The sequence below is a fragment of the Pinus tabuliformis genome, chromosome 2_1, assembly GCF_031772625.1.
Source record: "Pinus tabuliformis cultivar Carrire ecotype Pingquan chromosome 2_1, CPIR1, whole genome shotgun sequence".
Lineage (NCBI taxonomy): Eukaryota > Viridiplantae > Streptophyta > Pinopsida > Pinales > Pinaceae > Pinus > Pinus tabuliformis.
Window position 1 is genome coordinate 383,346,541 of NC_142299.1, and position 10,101 is coordinate 383,356,641.

Genomic DNA, 10,101 nt, shown 5'->3' on the forward strand with positions numbered 1-10,101 from the left:
CCTGTGTAAAATTCTTTTCATTTTGATCTACTCCCTAACTAAGTTTATTTCCTAAAAAAACTTAGTATCTATCACTTCCCATTCACATTCCCCTCCAAAACTAACTACTAACTCTATCTATACTTAACTCCCTGTGCTTCCCCCTCCCTATTACTATAACACTATGGTGTATAAAACCCCAAAAATTTGTATATATCCCTCCCCTTTGGCATTATAGCCATATGTCCAAATATTGGACAACCATGCAGAATCTAAGTCTGGTTCAAGATGTTTTGTTCAAAATCAGGGATTAAACTAACCCCACGTTGGTTTAATAACCTAGGCCCTACCCGTTTTCCCTTTACAACCCCTTTGAACTATTATGTCTAACCCACGCTATTTGCAAAATGCACCAATAAACCCACTTTTACCCCTTATCCAAAGTTTTTGTGTTAAAGCGCATTGAAAACAAAAAACATTGGAAAAAACCCATATTTTCTTGGGTTTCCAAAGTCTCGCCCGCGCGCATATTTCAAAAAATATAATAAATTATTCCCCGCCCCGCTGCCGTATCGTCCTTTTATTTTATTGACCCGTCGACCGTCGGATCTGGGCTTTCCCATCCGACAGCCTATATTGATATCGGGCCGCCCCGAAGTCCGGATGTTACCTCCCGAAAAGTGTCAGACCATGACGTCAGGCCTGTGCCACGCGTCGCTCCCAGGTCGTATCGGGAGACCACCTGCCAATACTGCCCCCATACCATAAGCGGTCCGATAGAACTGCTTACCGCCCTCCGTATACCGTCTGCCCACATCAGCGCCCGGCCTGCCATCGCTCCGACCTGTCCGCCACCTCACCAGTCCCCGTGGACCACTCACAGGCCGCCACGTCACCCTTCCGTACCTGACCCCACCCGATGACGTCATGCTGACGTCATCCAAAAAGGCGCCAATAGCCCAAAAAGTCCATATTTTCACCAAAATTCGTGTTTTTTATCACTTTTGCCAAAAGAACTATTTCTGCTCTCTGCATGTAAATTACGACCATTCTGCCACCAACCTGCAGAAATCGACTTGAAGACCGTGGGCACCCTCAATCTTCCTGCATTTGTCACCGTTGCCAGAATCCACCAGGTATTTCTCCAATTTCCCCTCCGCACCTGGTTTTGTGCACAATTCACCAAAGCAAGCTTAAAAGGAGTGAAAAACACTGTAACCTACAGTAAATCCTCGGGGACCACCATTTATCTTCAGTTATAAGGTTGAAATTCACCTGCAGAAGTTCACATTGAGTCGAGTTTCCATAAATTTACAGTCAATTCGTGCATTCGTGAACTTAAAACCTTTGCTGCACTAATTCACCGGGAAAACCACCTGTGAATCTCAAATGTCTGCTCATTGAACCTCTTTCAGGGGCATTGTGACTTATTTTCACCATAATTCACCTGTTTTCCTCTGCAAATCGCCCTGCTCTTGCAAAATTCACTGCCCTGTGTTGTTGTGCCTACAAAATCAAGCTCAAATCCATTTCCAAGTGTTAGTGAAACATGGAGACCCCAGTTGCACTGAATGTTGCACCTCTTAATGCCCCACACAGAGAGCTGGAATGGCAGGCCCTAGGTGATAGAGATTACCAGATGACAGAAACACTCTCAATGCGCACTAAATATAATATCCATGTACTCAATGAGCTGAAGGCCCAGCACCTCAGTGGTACTGATATTCTAGGGATTTGGGACTCCAATTTTCCCATTTATAACCTCCCTCAAGTCAATGTCCTTCCATATTTAATTCACAGATGCAGTGCCAGCTACGACCCATGTCAAAGAGCTGTCCTCAATACCTCAGGTTCAGTTTTGTTCCATGTCACCCCTGAGGCTATAAATCAGATGCTGAACTTTCATTCTACAAGGCCATTGACTCCTCTTTCCATGAAGGAATTGCTAAAGAAAGGAGGCAAGCTGTCTAGTGCCCAAATTTTAAAGATTAATCAGCTATTCATTGAATCAGGATCTGAAATTGTGAGAACCCCTCCTATAGGAAATGTATATTTCAATGAGTTGGGCAAGTTTCTTGTAGATTTGATCAGTTATGTTTTGGGTTACAGATTAGCTGAGGATGCTAATGAAACCATTCTGGCAATGATGTCTATCTTCGCCCCTGGAATGCCTCCTGCTGTGCACTATGACTATGCTGCATACATTGCCAATAAGATTCATGAACAATTGATGAATCTAGAGAGGGAAAAGGTGTTTAGATACACTTCATACATCTATCACTTGTTCCTGTTTTATCAACCTGATGGCTTCCCTATTCCTCTCAAGAAGTTTGATGCTCAAGGGAACCCAAGGTCTGTGGTATTTTGGACTTCAGTCTTTCACCACACATCTTATTCACCATACAACTACTGTGAGTTCATAGACCTCTTTATCCATCCAGCTATGTCCTTGCTATTGGGTACCCCTCCTCCAATATTGACAGATGAGATGCAAAGGATTCTCCAGCTCTCAAAGTCCTACAACATTGGGGATTGGTACTTTTACCAAAACCATACAGTAATCAGAATATATGGCTGTGAATTGGCCCCATATAGACTGCCAAGATATGTCTCTATGAGACTCTTTGCCTTAGAATATTTCAGGCAATTTGGAAATGCAGACATGGTCCATTTCCACAGCAAAAACAAGAAGGTACAGCTCAAAATCAGAAACCAGCTAGGCCCATTTCTTTATAACAAAAGAGAAGAAGGATGGAAAGAAGCGGATAAGATGCTAGAGGGCCTCCAATTGCAAACCAGTTTCCTCTGGTCACCCTATGACCCCAATCATTTCATTAGTCTTAGAAGGGTCAAGCATAAATTGGCTAGTTATGATCATATAAGGTTGCCTCACATTGAAAAATATGCTAATCTGTTAGGATGGAAAGAGGGCACTTTAGAGGAAGCAAGTCCTAGAGAGGAAATACTACAAAGAGAAGCTAAGAATCTTGAGAAAGAAGCTGACTTGGAAAATTGTGGGCAGGTTTCCTCTTCCGATCAAAGGCAACTTGGAGCAGTTGCCTCATCCTCTACAGCCCACCAGCAAGCTGCTAAAACTACTCCATAGGCAGCCAGCAAGGGTAAAGAAAAGGAGATGGAGCAGGAACAGCCACCCCCTACAGCAGAATAGCAAAAAGAGCAACCAAAACAGCAAGAACAAGTGGCTGAAGCTCCCATTTCTACAGAGCAGCAGGCTCAACAAAGTGTGCCTCCCAGGCAGGAAACAATAGTGGAGACCTCAGTGCTCCAAACACCAGTAAATGAAGAAATAGGCAAGAAGAGGGACAGAGAGCAAGAGACTCCCCTCACCGCATCCACAAATCAAGGGGAGAAAAGGCAAAGGTTAAATCCTCTTTCTGAAGAGGAGATGCCCATTGGGCAATCCTTGGGTATGGGCCCTCCTAGCATGGAGGCATCTGCCAGTTCCTTTCAGCAGGAACAAGAAAGAACCCTTGGAGGAGAGGTCAGCTCCTCAAGTCAGCAAAGGAGAGCTGAATCAGGCATAAAGCAACAGTTTATCGACATCAAAAAGAGAAATGAGCCAGTCAGGCTCCAACTCTATAATCACCTGCTTAAAATGGCCCCTACAAACCAGCAGAGGCTTATGTCAGCATATGACATAACAGAGGGGAAAATGACCATGAGTCATTTCATGCCTACCATGTTGCAACCACAGTCAGCTGCAGATTATATAAGGACCAACCTTGAGGTTCTTGCCAAAGACATCCACCCTATGGACCAGATAGAGCTTCACAAGCAAACGGGTGAGATGGTCTATTCAACACTTGCAGACAAGACCTTCCTGGCACATAAGTTGCAAAACAGTCTGCATAATACAACTGCTCAACTTGAGTTGGAGAAAGCATCCTCTCAGGCCAAAGACAATAGGATCAGGTATTTGGAATACATCATTATAGAGCTTGGGCATGACCCAAAGGATCCCAAAGCTATACAGGCGCTGCTAAAGATAAGAGATTCAGACATTGCAGCTTTGAGAAAAATGATAAAGATCCCAGCAACCCTTCACCCTCAAACGGAAGAGGTTGCTCAACAGAGGAAAGACCAGGATGTAGCAGCCATGCTGCTAACACTACATAAGCAACTGGTACAAACAGAAGGGAAGCTGGTAGAGACAGAGGCTGCACTTCAGGAGACATTAAAGCAGAAAGGGGAAGTCCAAAAATCTCAGCCCCCTCAACCAGTGATAAACCTTGAGGAGCCCCCTCAAACTATCACTCCTCCCACAGGGCAGATAGGTTAAACAGGCCCATCAACAACAATACCAGAAACGACATCAGAACAGGCTCAAAGCCTTGACATGCAGAAGATGATGAAAGAAATTCAGGTTCTAGAGACACAGATGGCAGAGCTGAATGAAGCCAAGGAGAAATTGGCCACACTCAATGAGAAATATGACCAATCAAAGCAAAGTGTAGCTAAAAAGGCAAGAGAGGTGAAAGCTCTTAAGGAGAAGATAAAAGAGCTAGAGAAAGAACTCACCCTTGAGAAAATAGTGGCCGAGATCAAGAAAGTCCTATGGGCCAATATTGGCTAATCAATAACAGATCAATGGCAGTACATAGAGACCATTCATGAGCACATGGAGCTCATAAGCAAAGAACACAAGGAAAGCCAAAGAGGAAGAGCATCTCTAGGCAATATGCTTGAGATAGCCAACAGAATGATAAATGTCCTTAATAACCGCACAGGCCCTCATCTCGCAGCAATAGGGATCACCAATAGAACTGACACCATCTTGATAATAAAGAGGGTCCTCACTTTGAGAAATCTGCTCCAAACATTGGATAGAAGGTGCGAGGAGATGCAAACAGAGGTAAACAAATTTACAAATAAATTCACAGCATTACACAGCCGAGGCCTTCCCAGCTTACTGAACAGCGCAGGAAGGCTACTATCCCATGAGAACTATGCTAAAAGGGTAAACACATTTGCTGCCAATCAAATCACTGCAGGATCAAGTATCCCAGAGGAAGCAGGGCCTGCATCTGGGCAGAGCCTCTATGAGAAAGTGGAAAATTTGTTTTTTATTATGAATGAAATCAGACATTTGTTTGAAGTACCTCCAAATTACTTCAAATATACAGAGGCAGATGAAACATTAGGCACAATTTTGAGGCATCAGTTGCCTACACAGGAATGGTGGACCAACATGATACAGCTATTGTTGTGAACCAACAGGTATTCATCAAGTTTTTGCATAAAAAATATATAATCAGCAGGTTCAGAAGGTTAATGCATTCAGTATGACTGAAAAGACTGGGACGAGCCAACTCAGCAAAGTAATCCGGCCACGGAAGCAACAGTGACAGGTGCAGATGACAGGGCCGAGAAAGCTACAGCACGACAGAGCCATCAAGACATATCATTCAGAATTAATGAAGAGCGCTCAACCGACTCAGTGGCCTCCAAGGGTCAAAGGATTTCTGACAGAAGTAAAGGGTATTCATTATAAATTTAAGACAGCAATAACTTTCATATCTGCTATTTTTGAAAGTTGGTGAACGCATTTATTTATCGAGTGACTCAGCGATTCAGATATTTTGTAAAACCGATTGTATATATTTCCCCTCACATAAGCTTGCAGGGGTTGTTGATTTTCTCTTCAAAAAAGCCTATGTTGTAAATTTCAGAGTTTAATACAGGGAGCTAATGGAATTTCCAAAGTTTTGTGTTGTTTGATGCGTTGTGGTGTGTTTGCTGACTGCTACAGGATTCCTGCATATTTCGTGGCACAATAAGTTTCTTTAACCTTCTTGTTATGTATTTCATTCTTTCATAATCCGTTCATGCTCTATGTTTCACAGTTTAATAGCACAGAAAAAGAATAGTTTCAGGATTTATTCACTGAGTACCCTGAACTCAATCTATGTTGTTATGAATGTTTTTCTCCAGTTATAGTTATGAAAGTGTAATTCTTAACTGCTACACCTTCAGACTAAAACTTTTCACAGAGACTATTATTCAGGAATTCAAATATGCTCCTGGGTGATATGTCTCTTTCTCACGTCATCAGCTTAGTGAAAAACTCTTAATTTCCTTTCACTGGCTAATCATATTTTATCACCACAATCTTAAGTTTGTTTCATGACATATCTAAAGGCCCTGCAGTTCCAAGCAATCTTACCCAACACCTCAAACCACCCATAATCACAGACTCCATTGCCCAATGGACTGAAACTGTCTGAAAATCTCATCTTAGCCACTAAAAGACATCATTCAACCAAAATTTAAATCAAAACCCATACCTCATAACTAGCCTAAGATCCTCAAGAAGTAAAAACTAAAAGAGAGAGCCCTCTCTGATTGCAGGTTGGCTAGAACCTGTAATCCAAAGCTTGGTTAGTGGTTACCCCGGCCGTATTCCCTCAGGAGTCAAAGGGAATAACCTGGGTGTTAACAAGAAGAAAGAGAGGGTTCATTAGAATTCTCATGGGACTTCATTATTCCCTTTAGGGTGAAGCTACATAAGGGCTTAACTTTGGCTCTTATGGGTTAAATGTCATTAGACATTCATCACTAGCAAAAAAATGATGAATCTAAGATTATTTTAAAGGATCTTGGGAAAATTTTAGGGCTAATATTATATTTTAATATTATTCAAACAGGCATTTCCCACATATTCTCTCATCATCTCAAAAAGGTATATTTTGGTACTTAACTAGTATCAACCAAAAATAGAAAGGTGATGTGTGTGTGTTATACTAGTGGATAACTATGGTTTGTATTTATGCTACTCAAATCACATCATAATATGCATGTATGCATAGATATTATCATGAGTACTTTAAGGTATGATGTCCAAATGTAAGGTCCATTAGCTCATGACCATATAAGTTTAAATGATATAAACAAATACATATATCATAACTATTTCACCAAATTGAAATGGACAAAGTATAACAAAATTTTCATCTCATCAACCAATAAGTGAATATATTATATGTAGAAAAAGGGAATTGTACATGTCCTACTACTTAGAAATAATGGCATCCTCAAAGTTACTATATTTTTATCAATCCTCTCAATAAGAAACTATCACATAAATAATTTATCGTCTCATCATTTCAACTTCATCCCTAAAGATGAAATGATATAAACAAATGCATTAACAATAACTATTTCACCAAGTTGAAATGAGGTATAATAAATTATCCATATCATTAATAAATAAGCAAATACATTCTATGTGGCATAAGAGAGTTGTACATCTCCTACTACTTAGAAATAATGGCATCCTTGAAGTACTATCTTCTTATCAATCCTCTCAAGAAGACACTATCACATAAATAAGTTATCCTCTCAATACCAAAAGCACATGAGAGCTTATTTTCTCAATACTATATAGATTTAGACATCCACTAACTAGTTGACAATGTGTAGAAATCAACCAACTATCATAATCTCAAATAGTCTTAACCCTCTCAATATGGTTGTCCTCATCTATCACCCTATTATGACATAGAAATATATCTTCATTATCTTAACCATGAAATAAATCAAATCCCAACTAGGGTAGTTTATAATGTATTGAAATAAATTGAGGCCCTAAGTGGGCTCCCACACCAGTCAACCACTAAAGCGTTTAAGTTAATAATAGGCTATCACGATAAAGTAGGTGATTACTACTAAAAGAATTAACCATGTGCATTGTTGTGTTCTAATAATTCTAGCTTTTCAAATTAAGAAAATGAGATAGTGTAAGGAAAAGAAAAATATAAACTATTCTCTAATTATATTTAATTTCAAAGAATAAGGCCTTGGCATTAACCTTCATTATGTATATTGAAATAAAATTTTAAATTTGATTAAACTCTTAATTGATATAAAGCTTATTTGTTAAGAAATAAATCAAAACAAAATGAATACAAGGTAAATTTTAAATTTGATTAAACTCTTAATTGATATAAAACTTATTTGTTAAGAAATAAATCAAAACAAAATGAATACAAGGTAGATTATGATTTTATCAGTTAATTACCAAAATCACAAAATAAGTTGTATAGCTTAAAAAAAAATTGTAAATAATCCCACATTAGTAATTTCCACACTTCAAAATATTATCATAATATAACTTAAGGAATTGCAAACTACCACATATAAACACAATAAACACAACAGCGAGCATTCTATTAACTTAGTCTCTTATATTAATTTGCAAGTATTTTTTTATATTCTCAATGCATCCACTTAGTGTTTAAACAATAATCAAATTTATGCATCCCACTTTTTTATTCCAATTACTCGAGTCCAAGAGAAATTTCCCCATAATATTTGTGATCCTACTCTTTTCTTTGTACACCTCCAGACTTGTTTACAAGATAGTATTAGCATTCAAAAAAAAACTACAAAATTAATTATTTAATTTTTTATTTCAATTGAATTCCAAAATCTTTTTAATAAATTAGATTATTAATTTACAAATTAATATTAACCTTTCAGATAAAAATAAAATATCAATTGCTTCACCACCTCACTTGAGTTCCAAAAGTCCTTCAAATCCATATTTTCCTTAATTTCTTAACATAAGTTTGAAAACCATTAATTTCGTAGCTTAATTCTAAGTTAAACAACCATTTTATTTGTTTTTTTCAATTTTACAATCATAATAAAATATTAATGGATTCATGCTCTTAAATTAAAATGTAATGTTATAATAATAGAGCTAAAGTTAATTATATTATTATTATTATCTAATTTTAAGATCATGGTCTAGTTAGACACAAAATTGGTGTATGAGACCTTTGTGTTTGTGGGACAAGGGACTCACTTCTGCGTAACGATTTGACTGTTAAGTCTACAAAGGTATACATACTCTACTCCATTTGGTTTTAAACCTGTGACATATTAAGAAGAAATGCATACTCTTAATGTAATGTTATGCCACTAACACTAATTAAACATACATATCAGATAATCATAAATTTATATTTTATAAAATAACTCACTTTATTTCACCGTAATTTATGATTAAGAAAATGAATAACTAATTTTATTTATATTTTTGACAATAATTTTTTTATAAAAATAAATATACAATCTTTCACTTTATCTTTATAGTATATATATATATATATATAATCCCTTGTGATAACAAATGGTATTTAAATTTGTACTTGTGATCCAATTCTACGTACACGACTTGAAACATTGCCATGATCTATTTTAGTTGATATTCACCATCTCAATTAAAATCCTCAAAATGGAAAATTTAGATCCTTCCCGTCTTAAAGTTTCATGTGAACTAGGTTTGTCTTTTAGTAGTCCTTGACAATCCAATATAATTTGTGCCGTAGTCACAAAAATATTTATATAATACCATTGATTCTGATTCTGATTTTTGTGAATGTCATTTCACAAAAACGTACGAAGGTCTCCAAAAATTGTAGGGTAGACTAAGAACTTGGCTTCCTCCATATAGTGTTGTCCTCTCCACCGGGAATACATGAATGCCAAAAATAAAGAAAGTACAAATAATAAGGATAAGATATTAATTTTCACTAGGTTATCTTATAGTGTTGGCTTCGTCCATGTAGTGTTGTCCTCTCTATGTTTTCACTAGGTTCAAGGAAAAAGTCTTTTCAACTTAAACATTGGTGGAATCTAAGAAGCTTAAGGGAGAGGAATAATTAATGCCTAAAAATATTTTATTATAGTAATTGTGTGTGGTTGTATTATACAAATATTAATTATAAATTAAAAAGATATTTAAAATAAGGTTTTATAGTTAGTGTTATTTGTCACTTAGTTCAAATAAAATATTTTGATATCATGATGTGTCATAAGAAGTAGTCTCAACAATAATAAAATTGTAAAATAAGTTATATAAATATTTATTTAATCTTTTTTTATTAAATAATGAATTCATACAGGTGAAGACAATTTTAGATAGAGGAGGAATGACCTGTTATAAAGTTTTATGAACCCAATGTTTCAGACTACCAAGTGAGTCCATCATCAGGGGATGCGTCAATAGATATAAGAGGATATATATATAGAATTGACATTGAAGAGAATGATAACAATAAAAAAAATATATATTTATTTATTTAACATTGAATGATG